General features: G+C 35.6%; 1 long non-coding RNA gene across 1 annotated transcript in view; it reads left to right on the top strand.

Annotated features, from left to right (window-relative positions):
• LOC308346099 overlaps positions 1–17474 on the top strand; it is an 89367-nt gene extending 71893 nt beyond the window's left edge. Inside the window, exons 4-5 of the long non-coding RNA XR_013967140.1 lie at positions 12189–12268; positions 16092–17474. This is a non-coding gene — a long non-coding RNA (uncharacterized lncRNA). The remainder of the gene's footprint in view (positions 1–12188; positions 12269–16091) is intronic.
• Positions 17475–17843: the final 369 nt, after the last annotated feature.

Below are 17843 nucleotides of genomic sequence, written 5' to 3'. Positions count from 1 at the left end.
ATTAATTCTCTGCCATGTTTTCGTTTCATGTCATCTAACAAACTATGTTTATGTTTACTTTATAACTTAGGAAGGGAAGCTATTTTTCTTCATCATTTTCATTTGCATTATCATTATATCATCATCACCAGGGGGATAAAAAGTCTTCCAAGCACTGACTTGTGTCCGGGGTTAACCTAAGAATCTATAGGAAATGCACATGTAAGGTCATAGAATTCTTTCCTTTGCAAATATGTCAAGCTTTACATCTCCTAACAAGAATTTTATTTTATTTTTTCCCCCACTGGCTGAAAGTAGACATTTATTTCAATAAAGCTGTTCGTGCTCTGAAACTCTGCTTTGGTCATTGTCCTCAACAAATTATTTTTAAAATCTTCTAAGAGGGTGAATTTTTGTCTTTAATTTGTAGTTCATTATGGGTCCCTTGAGGCAACATAGAGATGAAATCAGAGATAGGTCCCTGGCTTCATATTCTTGGGGCTCAGCCCCAGTTGCTATATGTACTAGCTATGTGATCGTGACACTCCCCAGTTCAATTGTCTCACCTACAAAATGAAAACATTAAGAATAGTTAACTCAGTGAAGTTGTAGAGAGTAATAACAGAGTGAATGGTGCCTAATCAAAGTAAATACATGTTAGCTGTTATCATTCCAAGTCAAGTTAGGTAACACACGGCAGGCTCGGTAACAATAAGGTTGAATAACAGATATTTTTATTTTTTGAATTATCTTGTAAATAAGAGGAATTTCTTAAGAGTAACACCCAAAATGAGTTATATAATTGGAACAAATACATGAACTTCCAAGATTATTGTCCTTAATAGGATAGCATGGATTATAATTAACATATAGGTTATAGATAATGAAATATGATGTATGTATATGTGTGTATATGTGTATGTATATATGTATGTGTATATACACATATATGTATATATCTATGCATGCACATGTGTATATATACATGCGTGTATATGTATGTAGGTATATGTATGTATGTAAATGTGTGTATACATATATACACATATATATAAATATATATATATATATATATATATATTTTTTAACCTTCTAGTTACAACTTCTCATTGCTTGAGAGGCTGCTTTGCCCTCTTAGAGTTGCCAGTCTAGAAGGATTTAAACAGATTTGAAATGTTTAATGAAGGAATTGGGTGCCTGCACTTGATAGGTGATAAAAGTATGTGCATCTTTAGAAGCCAGAGAGGAGTCATCTTTGCAAGAGAATATTTGACTCTTGAAGGTTTCATAAATTTATTTAATAGCAGTTCTAGATAGTGTTTTTAACATTCCATTTTATCATAAATTTTGCTGTAGTATGTTATTTCTCTCTGGACACCTTGACAGCTAAGTGCAAAGTTCTACTCTTTCTAATGGGTATTCACAGGGCAGTTTTCTTTAACACATCCTGGTTCTAACACCGTTGGTATCGTTTCCTGATATTTTAAAAGTTCTTTGGTCAAAGAGGTTGCTTATTATTTGCTTAACTCCCTGAGAACTATGTACTTAAACCATAAAATCCCTCTCCACTAAACAGGGCCTCACATTATCACCTTTGCCAAAGGCCAGGAAGGATTTATCATGGTGCTACATCATGCATTTGAATATGAACTGACATAGATCTATAATATGGTTTAGTGGAAGTAGTTGATGTTGTCTGAATGATAACTCTTGACCTGAGAAGCTCAGAAGTAATGAAAGGGGGATAAATTTGCATGATTTGTGCCATAAGCAATATTTATAATGTAAGAGGGCTTTAAAGATTAATACATTCCCAAGGCAACACATGAAAGAGACAGGAAAGGTTATTCGATGATCATTCAAGCGCACTATTTATTTGCAATGCTTTCATCTGAAAGATTTTCTTCATTTTCCCCCTTTCCCACATTAATTTAGTATACAAAGGGGACATTGATAACTCCCTAATTTTAAAATATTCTCTGTAAGTTTAACTCTTTTAATCAAGGAGAGGAGGCACAGTACTGCTTGAAGAAATAGTTGATTGATTGTCTCTCATTAGTTAAATGGCCTAAAGTATTTTGTAAGTTCTTATATCATTAACTCCTTATTTTGAGAATCAAATAGCTTAAAGTATTTTTCACAAAATAGTTACATTATTGCTTTATCTAATTATCAATTTGTAGAAGAAAAATTGATTTGTAAAGCCCCTAAGAAAGTATATAATTACAAAGTTTGAGAATTCAAGTCTGAGGTTAAGTGACAACACACTTAAAGATAGTCCTCAGCCTAATTTCTTCTGAATTACTTGTCATGAACTTTTACCTTTCTATCTCAAAATATGGAAAGTTTTCAAAATGGCTTCATACTCCTTATTTTTCCCATCTTAAAAATTAAATGATTCTTGGGGCGCCTGGGTGGCCCAGTGGGTTAAGCCTCTGCCTTCGGCTCAGGTCATGATCCCAGGGTGTTGGGATCGAGCCCCGCATCAGGCTCTCTGCTCAGCAGGGAGCCTGCTTCCTCCTCTCTCTCTGCCTGCTTCTCTGCCTACTTGTGATCTCTGTCAAATAAATAAATACAATCTTTAAAAAAAAAATTAAATGATTCTTGGTGCAGTGCTAAAATGAAAAGATCGGTGGGAAGAATCACAAAAGAAAATGTTCAAGAAAATTTAAGGGTTAACTTAGTTTTAATATCTACATACATTGTATTTTTAATTCCTTCAGCAAATGATGTTGTGACAGTATAGTTGTGTCTACTCATTTCTAAAACAGTTGAAACTAATTGATAAGCAACAAGTTCTGTCAGTCAAACATTAGATTTTCTGCTAAGTCTCAAATTGCATTCAGTGAAGATACAGAATAGGATGTTTATTCTAGAAATGTGGACAGAGGTTGAGCAGCCAATAAAAAGATTCCCTGCTGCATGGGCTTGCACTCTTGCCCTGCTTCCCATCACAAGCTCTGTGTAGGAGACTTATTTTCTCATTCTCTTTTTGGTAGATTAGATCTCAATGAGAAAAGAGTTTGGGATATTATGACTTACTTGGTAATATTTCTCTGAGGGAAAAACAAATTCATTCTCTCTTATCTCATGTCTCATGAAGCATGATCTAATACTGCTTCCATTTACAAATGAGAGAAACTATTTAGGAAATTTAGACAAGGTAATACAAGAAATAAGTAGGACCAAAGCTAGAGGTCTCTTGCTTTTTAATTTTTTCCTTACATATTTAACAGTAATTTTCTTTGAGATCAGCTGCAAAAATTTGAAGAGTAATTTGGAGAAAATATTTCTATTTTCCTCTTAGAGGCACACAAAACATAAAAATGGCAGTTGTTTAAGGATGATCACTTGGATCCATTCTTGAGTTTTGAAGAACAGTAAACTTTGTACTTACAGTGTAAATATAATTTATATATTTATATTTATATATAACATATATATAAATATATTTAATAATTAAGTTATTATAGCAAATTAAATGGATCCAGATAAATTACTTCCTAAGCATTATGGTCTTGACTTAAAATCAAGTTCTTCCTGACTGTTCTTCCCCAAATGGTCTCTGTTCCATCCTAATAGCTTTGAAGGATAAGCCTGCTTACTTCCACTTTGAAGATCTATTTTCAGTTGAGTACCATAGACTCACTGGAAAGATCTCTCTGCTTTACTAACCTCAACTGAAGAGGAAAATTCACATTCTCTTTACATTATTTCCCTCACACCTGATAGGATGATTACAGGCTATACAATCAATCAGTTCTAAAGCGGTAGAGTTTAGCTGTATATTGGGTACATCACTGCCCTCTTGAAGCCTAACTGTATACATCTTGGTAAAACAAGGATAATCCTGTTCTTGTGTTACAGAATTATTGCTAGGGTTTGAATAATAAAATGCATGATAAAATCCCCAACACATTGTGGGTGGTAAATGTTTGATATTACATGATTACTTGTTTAACATCTTCTGATATTCTGCAAGCAAACATGGAGTGGGTTATATTGCAAGGTGGAGGTGGAAACTACATGAAAATAATAATAAAATCTTATCTTACCACCCGTGGCATGAGATTCCTTCCTTTTCAGAATATTCTTTTTTTAAAGATTTTATTTATTTTTGAGAGAGAGAGCACACATGAGTGTGGGGGGGGGGAGGCAGAGGGAGAAACATTTCCCACTGAGCAGGGATTGGAGGACCCTGGGATCATAACCTGAACTGAAGGCAGATGCTTAACCCACTGAGCCACCCAGGTACCCTCAGAATATTCTTGACTCGTATTTGCCTATTAATTTACCATTGACTGGTTGCTTGTTACCATAATTATGTCTATGTCCAATTACTCCAACTCTGCTACAAGCATCTTGAGGGAAGGTGTCTGGAGTTTTAATTCAATCTAAATATATATTCTATGTAATAATACATAATCCATAAAGTGTATTTTGAATCCAAAAGAATTTCAGGAAGTGTTTCTTTGAAAGAATAGGCCATGTACCTAAGGTCAGATGATCGTATTTCCATTTGTGTTTCTTAGTCTCTGCAAGCTACCTTTTCTTAGGAAAATCACTTAAGCACAAGGAGCAGCATTACCCTCATCTATACAACTGTGGTAATGCTACCTCCCCACCACTTAGAATGATGTGAATCATACAAGAAAATGCAGATGAAAGTACTCTAAACTTTAAGCATGTGTCAAGTTAAGAAGTTAAAGCCCTAAGTTGGAAATGAGAATGAAAGTTGGCTCTTATTATGATGTCTCAATGCATAATACTATAATATTTAGTTGCATGTATGTACTCGAAATGACAATGTGATTTTGAGAATGCCCTCAAATACAGTAATTTGCAGATGGATGTGATCTGCTCATAAACAAGAACACTGTTAGGAGTATTCTGTGTCTCCTAAAATCTGTTGTTGTATATCATGCTGACATATGAATAAATGTAAAGAAAATAATTAAGGGAAAAAAAATCACTAGCACAAATGTCATGTTGCCAGCATCATGGATCCTCCTCCCATGGACAAGGAGATAAGCTTGGAGAACTGAAGTGGGATGAGAATAATTTTTATTATTTCTTCTCACTCCCAGACTGAACTTTCACCCTTCTGAAAGAACAGTCTTGAAATTCAAACTCCCTTCTCGAGCTTTAATAAACATAGACAAGGTTTATTTCCATTTCTTTCAGAAACTGGAGTGAGAAATGTTGAAATACCACATGAAAGGCCTTGCTTAGAGGGTTTCCAGCTGAGACTGGAGACTGAAGTGGTGAACATTCTCACAAGGGATCCAGGCCTTCATGGTATTTCCAGACAAACCTTGTGGCCCTGCAGGGACAAGGGTAAACTTATGGTGCGTATCCGAGGCTCTTCCTGCTAGACCCAGTTCCTTTCGAAGTTGTCTCACACAAATGGTGGTAATGAAGAGCTTTAGACAAGTTTTCTTGATGATATTTTGCATTTTCTACATTACTTACATAATTTTCTCTGCTTTAAATAGGAAAGGAAAGGCTATTTTTCACTTAATGTCAAATGTTAACCACATTGTGGAAGATCCAGCTCCTTCTTCTTTTTCCTTCTTCTTTTTTTTTTTTTTCCATTTTTAAAAATTTTTCAATGACCTCTCCTCAGGAAGAGGCTGATGGAAAATGAAGCATTACCTGGCTTAATAGGTTTCAATCTCCTGCGCGGGCAGCTTCAGTGATATTTTGGAGTTTGTTAAAAGGGACTAAAAATTGCACAGTAGGAAGGAACTACCAAATAATTCCTTGAAGCTCTGTTTTCTAGATTATCAAAAAAGAAAAATAGGAAAAATGCATAATATCTTACTTTCTTTGGTTGTTGTTCTGTTGATGTAAGATATGCTCTCCCTTACTAGAAAATTACAAGGAATACCTATAGCATATCCAAGTAAATGGCCATAAATGATAAATGAGATCGAAATAAAAGCGTAACTATTGAAATAATAGGGAAATATAGTTTTTAGTTTAAAAAGTAAGATATTGTATTGTGACAATCTTTCAAGTTATTTGGGTACCTTATTTTTAAGAAATAATCAGTATTCACTTCAAATGATTGGCATCATTTTTAAAATAATGTGAAATGGAAAACATAAGCACTTGATTCCATTCCTATTAAAACTTCTTTGGGGATGTATGTATCCTTGCATCATGAATTTCTTATTGATACCTGATGTTAATACTCCACTTTCATCTCCTATACATTGACTCGGTCCAGTGCAAAACTCTGGGGCAAAACAGGGTTTTCCCTTGTGATGTTTGTTTTAGAATAAAAAACAGAGAATTTATACATAAAATTGTTTTGTTGATTAGTATTTGTCATTGAGTTGTACTAAAAATAGAGATGTTCTAGAAGCATACAAACACTGCATCAAAAACTAATGATGTATTTTATGGTGACTAACAAAACACAATAAAAAAAAGAAGCATACAAACACTGATTTTTATATGGATACTCACTATATAATTTCTAATTAAATCTTTTCTTTTGAAAGATTGTTCTTTGGGTACCTGGGTAGCTCAGTTGGTTAAGCATCAGCTTTGGGTTCAGGTCAAGATCCCAGGGTCTTAAGATTGAGTCCCGCATCAGGCTCTCTGCAGGGAGCCTCTTTCTTCCTCTCCCTCCGCCTGCAGTTCCCCCTGCTTGTGCTCTCTCTCTCTCTGTCAGATAGATAAATAGATAGATAGATGATAGATAGATAAAATCTTTTAAAGAAAGAAAGAAAAAAGAAATATTGTTCTCTTCCTATGATATGTTGAGTTGATTTTAAAGCAGATTTTCAATTACACTTCTGTAGCACCAAATGCATACTACAATGTCTGAACCGCATCCTGCTGTTACTTTGGGCAAAAACACGAGTAAAAGGACAGAGAAGAGTGTCACAGTTGTTTATATGTATAATCTTCATTATGATACAAAATTATCTTCTTGTTTTAAACTTTTCTTTTAGTCTTCCCAACATGGCTCATAGCAGGTTTGGTGAATGGATGGAGTGGACAAGTGGAGTGGTTTTTGAATGTGCTGGTACAAGCAGAAAGCAAATTTATTTTTATGACTTCTTGCTTAACCCCTTCCTCTTCATTCACTCTTTGACCCCATATATTCTCACCATCCTCACCCCATATGTTGCAATATTAATTCTCATAGTTTTTCCTATTACTTCATTTAACAAAATAGGGTAACCAACAGCCCAGGTTTGCCCAGGACTGAGGAGTTTCCAGAGATGTAGGACTCTCTGTGCTGAAACCCAGAATGACTAACGGGGATGATCTGTCAACCTAAATGAACAGCCTAGAAATCATGTGACTCCAAACTTCTTCAGGTCCTACTCAGACTTGAAATTCTGCTGTGCAAGAGGCTCTTGTGGTCAGATTTTGCACTATTTCTCATTTTGCTTTTCTACTCTTCTTTGTCCACTCACAAAGCTGCACTTGGCTGCTCCAGGTTTGATTTTGGAAAGGGACAGTAAGGTCAGCCAAGATTGGTACAGGTAAAATCTATATCAGTAACCTCTGAGAGGACTCTGCCTTTTCTTAACATCCTTGAAATCAATTTCATCAGATGCAAAAGAAAGATCTCTCTCATTTATTCTTCCTAACTCTCCTCTGCAGAATGTCAAGGATTTGGGCTGAATTTGCTTTATTTTGTCTTGTAGTAGTTAATTCTTATGATCAGGAAATGCCATACAAATGAACTTTGTATTAGCCACAAGTTATGCTGCCCTAATGTGAGCCTTCCATAAGACCTCAAAAACAGAGGATGGCAAATTGAGATCTATTATTGAAACTGTTGGAATTATTCCCTTGATAAGTTTACAGGAATAATGTGAAGACCTTGTATTTATTGGGGAAGAGGAGAGAATGGGGTATGATTAGGGAAAATTGTGGGTTCCCAGATACAGTTCTTCCATTACCAAACAAGGGATGATCTGAGGTAATGATTGTATATATTGCCTTTCACTGGTTGAAAAAGAAATGTCAGTGACTGATAAATAATCATAAGCCCTTCCTTCTGGACCCATTATAAATTGCCTGTGAGGTTTGTCAGTTCTCAGGATTTGTAGACAATCCAGGAAACTCACTGACCATGGAAAGACACATATTTTAAAATATTATCAAAGGCATACACGCTTTACTGTCAGGATAAAAGTTCTCTAGAAAGGTAAACAATCAAGTCCCAGATTTCTGAGGGTCTCTTCATTCTTTTCTCCACATTTATTCCCCACTCTTCTAAACTGATTCAGGATTTTATATGTCCTATTAATTGTTTAACCACCCTGGCTTTACAAATTCACAATACTTCCACAGTCTGTGTTCATGCTTGGATATGAATCTCTTTGAGTGATCAGGATACTTCCTATAATGAGTGAGGGAGATCTAAGATAAATCTTAGATAAATCTAATCTCCCTCCATGAAATGGAAAAACAAGGCTAGATCTCAACTTATTATATTGACTGTGTTTATGCCTAAATTGATTTCAGCCCAAGTTTTGACTAGTTTCTATTCTTATATAAATAATTGGAAATCATTACAAAATGTTTTCTGCTACAGGAACTTAAATCACACTTTATAAAAATAGACAATATTTGGAAATAAAAATGTATACACTCTTAATCTGATTACTACTTACCATTCAATTCTTATCACTCAATGTGGAGGTGTTTATCTTTGGTCCAAAAAGTGGCCTAAACTCTGACCTATAAAATATGTCTAAAATAACTAGAGTAATCCTTTACTTTTTTTTCTCTAAACCAAGACAGTTTTAAAATGAGTGGGATCATGAAAAACATTTAAAATCAAATAATTTTATAAAATCTTTAAAAAAATAATCAAATACTCCATAGTGTATATGGACCACATCTTCCTTATCCATTCATCCGTTGAAGGGCATCTTGGTTCTTTCCACAGTTTGGCGACCGTGGCCATTGCTGCTATAAACATTGGGGTACAGATGGCCCTTCTTTTCACTACATCTGTATCTTTGGGGTAAATACCCAGTAGTGCAATTGCAGGGTCATAGGGAAGCTCTATTTTTAATTTCCTGAGGAATCTCCACACTGTTCTCCAAAGTGGCTGCACCAGTTTGCATTCCCACCAACAGTGTAAGAGGGTTCCCCTCTCTCCACATCTTCTCCAACACACGTTGTTTCCTGTCTTGCTAATTTTGGCCATTCTAACTGGTGTAAGGTGGTATCTCAATGTGGTTTTGATTTGAATCTCCCTGATGGCTAGTGATGATGAACATTTTTTCATGTGTCTGGTGGCCATTTGTATGTCTTCATTGGAGAAGTGTCTGTTCATATCTTCTGCCCATTTTTTAATATGATTGTCTGTTTTGTGTGTGTTGAGTTTGAGGAGTTCTTTATAGATCCTGGATATCAACCTTTTGTCTGTACTGTCATTTGCAAATATCTTCTCCCATTCCGTGGGTTGCCTCTACAGACTCTGAAAAACAACCTGAGGGTTTTGAAGGGGCAGGGGGTGGGAGGTTGGGGGAACCAGGTGGTGGGTATTAGGGAGGGCACAGATTGCATGGAGCACTGGGTGTGGTGAAAAAACAATGAATACTGTTATGCTGAAAATAAATTAAAAAAAAAAAGAGAGAAGTAATAGTAGGAACTAAAAAAAAAATCAAATAATTTTTTAATGTTTGGTGATCAAAATATAATTTTAATATATTAGTAGATCTATAAATTAGTCTTAATAAAATTTTAATTTCAGAAATAAAAATACCCATAACATAAATTTTTATTTTTAAAAAAGCAAGAAAGCTCATTATATTTATATTTATGTCATATATTACATGTATATAATATATACACATATGTTATTTAATATATAATTACTTATTGTTATATTAATATTATTTATGTATTTCTATTTTTATACTGATTTTCTCAATGTTTAAGAATAAGTAGACTAATTGTTCTTAGTCTGATTTCTATGATTTAAACAGTATCTTAATCATATCTTAGTTTCCTAGCCATTCCAACATATCTTAATGGCATTTTTTGTAATTAAAACATGTTGATACAATTTTATTTTTTAAATATTTTTGAAAATCATTTGCAATTTTCTTCAAAGTTGCACTTTATGGCTAGTAAATAAATATGAACACACACACACACACACATATATATATACACACACACACATATATACATAAATGAATGAGCAAATCTTCAGTTGATTCTTTTCTAGAGATCATAATATTTTAACTCATAAAATATTCATTCTAGTAGGTGCTAGTGGGGAATATTGCTAAGTGGGGAATATTCTCCATTCTAAATTGTACTGAAGTATAAACATTTTTTGGCTGAAATGTTTTTATGTTACTATTTTGTTTCAATTTAGACATTTTTTTAAAGATTTAATTAATTTATTTATTTGACAGATCACAAGTAGGCAGAGAGGCAGGCAGAGATAGGGGAGGAAGCAGGCTCCCTGCTTCGCAGAGAGCCCAATGCGGGGCTCGATCCCAGGACCCTGGGATCATGACCTGAGCCGAAGACAGAGGCTTTAACCCACTGAGCCACCCAGGTGCCCCCAATTTAGACATTATTAATTCAATAATTATTTTTATAAGGAAAACTTGCCAAATTAATTGTTGCCATTTATTCTTTTGAATGTTTTGCCAAATACAGATACTGCAATATCAAAGTCTTTCTCAATTTCAATCTAAAGACAAGCAAAAGAGCTTTTGGCTTTGGGCCAGGGAGGAGGCCAAGGTGCAATTCCCTTTGGTCCTGCTGAATCCGGGTTTATCTGACAGCATACCACTTAAATTCGACCCCAACAAGATCGAAGTACTCCTGAGGTCACTGGTGGGAAAGTCAGTGCCACCTCTGCCCTGGCCCCAAGATGGACCGTCTGGGTCTATCTCCAAAAAATCCTGGTGATGACACCACTAAGACAACCAGTGATTGGAAGGGTATGAGGATTCCAGTGAAACTGACTGTTCAGAGTAGATAGGCCCAGATTGAAGTGGTACTTTCTGCCTCTCCCATGATTTTCAAAGCCCTCAAGGAACTCCAAAGAGACAGACTCAGAAAAACATTAAGGACAGTGTAGCTATCATTTTTGATGAGATTGTAAACATTGCCCAACAGATGCAACACCAACCTTTTGCCAGAGAATTCTCTGGAACCATTAAAGAGATGCTAGGGATTGTCCAATCTGTGAGCTGTAGTGTTGATGGCCACCACCTGCATGACATCATTGATGACATAAGTAGTGGTACAATAAAGGGGTGCCTGGGTGGCTCAGTCATTAAGTATCTGCCTTCGGCTCAGGTCATGATCCCAGGGTCCTGGATTCAAGCCCTACATTAGGCTCCCTGTTCCTTGGGAAGCCTGCTTCTCCCTCTCTCATTCCCTCTGCGTGTGTTGCCTCTCTTGCTGACTTTCTCTCTCTCTCTCTCTCTCCGTGTCAAATAAATAAATAAAATCTTTTTTTTTTTAATAAAAATCTTTAAAAAAAATAGTGGTACAATAGAAAACCCAACTAGTTGAGAACTCCAAAGGAAAATATTTCAATGAAGCTTTTGTTTGACAACCAATAAATAAATAAATAAATAAAATTTTAAAAATCAGGCAAAAAGATGAGAAAATAATAATGTATTTTTGAAATACGTTTTGGTATTCAATGTCAGCTTCATCACCAAACTTTTCTGGTTTAGTTGTCTTAAGCTTATACATACCAAATAATTGTAAATATGTACAAATATAAGTTAGTTATTAGAGCACCTCAGATTCTCTAGACACAGTTATAAGTTATGTCTACACACAAAAAAAATCAATTCTTAAGTACATTTCTGCTCCAAAATTTCTTAAGTTTCCTATACTCCATCATTATCAGACTAATTTTCTGAAAATTTTTACTTTAAATTTAAAATGCATATTTCACCTCAAAGCCAAAAAATTCTATCATTTATTGAAATTTTTAACTGAATTACAACATTCATGATAATGTTTTGTCTTCAGCAAACTGCATTTCAAAAAAATCTAATTCTTCCATTAATATAATTTAAAAATATGACCATTAAAAATTAATTAATTTTCTACTCAAATCATCTCATAGAGTGGCATAAAACTGGTATATCTATTTGCAAAGTTCTTCTGTTAATGATCTAACACATTAATAAATACATGTGTGTGTATATATATATTTTTTTAACTTTCTTGTACATTCACAGGAAAACTTGAAGTGGAAAATAACAGAAATTAATTTAGAACAGTTGCTTGATCTAAATGAAATGTCAAGCTTCACTGGATGGTATGTAAATGCACTTTCCACACTAAACATGTTCAATAACTGTGCTTGTTATAGTCTCTTTTAAACATAGTCTCTTTTAGTTATCTATTGCTGCATAACACATTTTCTTAAAATTTAAGTTCATACCACTCAGTTTTTGAATGCTGAAAATCTAGGAGCAGATCAACTGGATGGTTCAGGCTCTGATCTCTCATAAGGTTGCAATCAAGCTGTTGGCAGAGTCTGTAGTTCCTTCAAGACTCACCTAGGGCTGGAGAATTTGCTACCAACCTCACTTCTATGGTAGCTGGCAGACAACAGTTCCTGTCTGGCTCTTGGCCAGAGGCTTAGTCTCTCCCATGTGGGCCTCTTCATGGCAGCTATTTTCCCCAGAGCAGAGAGATAGGGAGAAGGTGCTCAAGATGAAAATCAGTCTTTTATAACCTAACGTTGACTGCAACATGTCCTTACTTCTGCTGTTTACCATACTGACCAACCTTTGGGTGGAGAAGACTATATGCATGGTAGAAATAGCAGGAGGCAGAGATCACTGGGCACCTTCCTGGAGGCGTGACCATTCTGCATTTCAAGTAATAGATATCACCACACCCTCATGGAGGATGGGAAATGTTAACTGACATTTGCACAGAAACCCACTCATCATCAACTTTCTAGAGAAATTGAAATTTGGCGCCTAATTTTTCCTCAAATATTTTTGCTTTCTTGAATTCGTTGCGATCAGAAGAGTTCTTGGAAAAATAAAATGTGTTAGCGCACAATGAAATAAATAGCTTTGGAATGATGTCATGTAAAAAGTGCCAAAATAAGCACACAGCAACCGTATTCCGACAGCTCTCTCTGGTTGACAGCAGAACAACTAAGACTGTATTTCCACACATATCTCGGAGAAAACAAGTCTGTAATTATCCATATTTACCACTGTCCCATAGAACAGTGACCAAGCAAACTTGCGTACCCTGCAGGCTGTGACACGGACAGTGATGTAAGTAGCTGGTGAAGTGGCCAGTCAGGGTGAAGAAAGGATTTCAACACCCCCCGCCCCCCGCCTCCTAAGAAAACACAAGAGTTCACTCTCTCTCACCGCTGCTCTCGGAACACACTAGTTCTTTTATTCAAGTGTTACACATCCTGTCCTTAAAAAGGAAATTAGTATTTTGGAGAAAGGGTGGAGAGAAAATGGGTAGATATAGATAATCATCCTTTCGATATAAAAGCCCGTTAAAGTGAGAAATGTACTTAATGCATGCGAGTCTCCCAAATTATTAATGGAGACCATGTGAGACACTTGGAGTATTACCAAGCCCATCTTAATTCATTATGGTGTAATAATAACCAAAATACAATAATGCAATAATAATGCCTTATTTAAAAATAATAAAAATCCAGAACAGATGCTAAACTGAATGGTATCCCAGGCCAATAGAAACAAACCCAGCTTGTCCTGGCAAAGTCAGTGTACCGTCACTGATCACCTTAATAACTTTATATGTAGGTTAAGGAGTGTGGGTGGAATGTAGGTTACCATACATATGATGAGAATAGCATTTCCAAGCATTTCATGGTAGTAAAAATCTATCATCAGTACTGTTCCTGAGAAATACGTTGTCACAAACTGAAAGTTATGGGAAAAGTGGCAAAGATTTGGGGCTGGAGGTGTCCTAATTTTATTATCACTTTCTTGTGAAAATACAAAAGAATCAGTCCTATTATACTATGTTGGTCTCAGAAATAGAGATATTTTCATACTGTGAGAGGATGCTGTTAATAAGGGCATAAATATTAGGTTAGTGGAAAGATGGTAAACAATTTGAACAAACACCAAGTAGTAAAGGGCTGTTTGGGCAAATGTTAATTACATACCTATTTCTAATAATTTAAAAAGTCTTTAATAAGCCTGGAGTCATTTTGAGTCTTTTCCATAAGCATCTTGGTATGTCCCCAAAGAGGAATTAAGATCAGGGATAAGGATTCCTACTGCATACTCTTTCAAGTCAGGAGACTTGAGATGAGCACCCCCCTACCATTTTACACCTATTCAGTCAAGGAATTAGTGCATTTCCTCAATCTAATGGCTCATGAGTTTTAAAAGTTGGATGTTTAAAAAGTATCATTATGAGAAATTTCAGGCACTGAGAAAACCTATGTACCTACCATTTAAATTTAACAAATGCAGAAATTTTGTCATGGGAATTGGCATGTTATTAGCCTTTTCAATATTACTAGCTATTAAAAATTGCACTCTAGTTTATATTGCAGCAATATAGTCTCATTTGGTCTTTCTAGAACTTGATTTTCTACTAGTTTTTTGAGTATAATGTATTAATTTTAATTTACCTAATACTAGAAAAATGGATCACATACTAATACAGTTAAGGAACTGTAGCATTTTCATTTTGTTTTAACTGATCATATCCTTTTAATGATTTTATTGACCTATTTATCTATTTCTTTATGTGTAGATTCCTTATATGTGTTGCATAGTAAGTATCTTTCCCAGAAACATTTCAAATATCCTTTCCAAGTCTGTGATTTGTTTTCTAACATTGGTTGTACCACAGCCTTTTGTTATCAAGAACTCCGCCATTTTAATGTGGCCCAATATGGCACTTTTGTTTTCTTTTATGATTTGTGCTTTATGTGTTTTCCTTTTGAAATTCTTCCCTCTACTCTGAGGTCATAAAAATAATCTTTTATGTTATATTATGCAAATTTATCTTTTTTCTTTTCACAGTTGTATCTTTATTTAATTTGACATTTATCATGAATAAAAATTGACATTTTATCCAACAGAGAAACAATTTCCCATACATCACATTTTGTTTTCCTAGCTTTCTTGAGATAATATTGACATTTAGCATTATGTAAGTTTAAGGTATACAACATGTTGCTTTGGTGTATGTATATATTGTGAAATGATTACCACCATAAAGTTAGTTAACAGATTCATTAGTTCACATATTTGCCTTTCCTATGTGTGTGGCTATAACATCTAAGTTCTACTTTCTTTGCAACTTTTAAGTACACGATATAACCATTAACTACAGTCACCACTCTGTACACTAGATCCTCCATACCTCTGGAATCAGTTATGCTAGGTTGAAGCCAGTTTGCAAGGCTGTTACTGGATCTATAGTGGAGTTCGCAGTTGGCAAGTTTGTTACCAGGGACTTAGGCATGTGTGGGTCCTGTCTGGTCTCTGTAGGGGATTCAACTGCTCCAGGACTTTGGTCAGCAGGATGGCATTGGGACAAGTGTCCACTTCAAAGTCCAAAAGGAGGTACTCAGACAGTAAAACTATTACCAGATGCAAAGATGGGTGTGGCTCCCAGCAGGTCCTTGGGAGGAGCCCTGCCAGGTCACCGGGTGGGTCCCAAGGTGGGAGGAACTTCCCAGGTGGTGGCTGAGGGGGCTGGGACTGAGTCCAAGCAGTGCTTCAGGGTCCACAACTGAGGTCTGCATACCTGGCTCTGGAGGCATAGACAAGAATGTCTCCCACCAAGTTCCTGAAGCAAAGGAAGGGGCCCATTACCCACGGCTGGGGGGGTGGGTAGAGCCAAGTACAGTGCCCTTTCAGAATCTCTGGGGATGCAGATAGGACCCTGTGCTGACAGGACTGCACGGTGGCTGGGAGGGGCTGCAGCCTGGTTATAGGGCCATATCAGAATCTACAATTGCACCAAGATCGGTAGGCTTACCTTCAGGGGTTCCTGGACTGTGGCAAAGAGGGACTGGAGTTGAGTCACAGGTCACTTCAGTGTCCATGTCCAGAAACAAGTTCTATGTGTCTATTAACTGAGCCATGTTTGGTTGTGACTCTCCTCAGGTCCTTTTGCATAACTGAGGTATGCTGGTGACAGGATCAAGGCCAAATGGGGATGTAACCAAGTCCTACCTGAACTACAAATCTCCTACCTGGATCCCACAAAGGCACTTTTGACCATGGGTGGCTGCCAAATTATTGCTGCTGAAGAGAATCTCTTACTGTGCCATTTGGCTGACACTACTGCACACATCACATACTGATTCATCTATCCTTTTGTTAGCTGTTTGTGTAGATATAGATATTTAGTGTATTAGCACCTGTTCTTATACCTACTTACATAATATCCGATATATGCTTGGTTCTGTGTTTGGAGTCTTTATTCTGTTTCACTGTCTATTCTGAACAGTGCTATGCTACATTAAGTGCCATATATCATAGAGACCTTGAGTTCTGGTAGGTTAAATGCTATGCCCTTATTTTTTTTCTAAATGGTTTTTAGCGGCCTTAGCCCTTTATTTTGTTCAAGTGCTTTAACAAACCCCAGTTGGAATATTGATTAGAATCACATTAAATTTATATGTTGGTTTGGAGAAAACTGTTATCTTTGTAAAGTTGATTATTTTCATCCATAAACACAATGATTTTCATTGATTACCTTATATAACACTATCTTTTTTTGAGAGAAGACCTGTAATTCTTCAGTTATTTGTTTACTAACTAATGTATAGATGTTTTCTTATTATAAAAAAGACTATTTTATCCATCTATCATCTATCTATCATCTATCTATCTGTCTATTGAAAAAGATAGTGTGTATGCATGAGGGGAGAGGTTGGGAGGGGACAAAGGCAGAGAGAAACAGAACCCTAAGCAGGTTCCATGCCCAATGTAGAGCCGACACAGGGGGTGATTTCACAACCCTGAGATCATGACCTGGGCCCAAATCAAGAGTCAGACACTAACAAGACTGACCCACCCACACGCCCTGAAAAAGAGCCTACTTTACATCACCTTTTTCTAATTTGTTTTAATTCAGTTTGTTTTTATATACTGATCTTGGAACCAACAACCTTGCCCAACTGTATTATTAGTCATATTTTGTCTGTAAGTACTCATGGATGTTCAATGTCATTAATCTTGTCTTGTATAAATACTAGCAAGACCATTTCTTCTTGTTCCATTCTAATACTCCTTACTTGTTTCTTTTTTTTTTTTTTCTTTTTTCTTTTCCTTTCTACCTCACTGGCTAGAATTTCAAATATAATGTTCATATCATAGAAAATTGGCTTTTTCCTGACTTTTATGAAAGTATTTCTAATTTTTTACCAATAATATAATGCTTGTCATATTGTTTTGGTTATCTTTATCATGTTAAAATATTTCCTTATATCACAACTTACAAAATTATAAATGGATATTAAATTTTACTGAGTGCTTTTCTGCATTGAAAGCAATGTTTTGTTGTTGTTGTTGTTGTTGTTTTAATCTTTAAGAGTTTTATTACCATTACTGGCCTTTGTTTACTATCACTTAGCATTTTAGGATTTTATATTATGCTTGTGAAATACTAATTTCAATATAATGCTAAACTCACACAAATTTGAAGAGACTTCCCTCTCTAGTTTTCTGGAGGAATTTGTGTATATTAGGGCTTAGATGGTCCTTTAAAAAGTCCCTATAAATCTTAGTTGGTTTATTAGATCTCTGATGCACTCATCTAAATATTTCCTATATACATGTTCAAATTTATTACAGATAGTCTCCTTTGACTTTATGGTGTTGTGAAAGTGACACGCATTCAGAATAAAACTT

This window comes from Martes martes (genome assembly GCF_963455335.1).
Source record: "Martes martes genome assembly, chromosome: 7".
In the NCBI taxonomy this organism is placed as follows: domain Eukaryota; kingdom Metazoa; phylum Chordata; class Mammalia; order Carnivora; family Mustelidae; genus Martes; species Martes martes.
The sequence above is the reverse complement of the archived record's forward strand: the minus strand, read 5'-3'. Positions and strand labels throughout refer to the sequence as shown.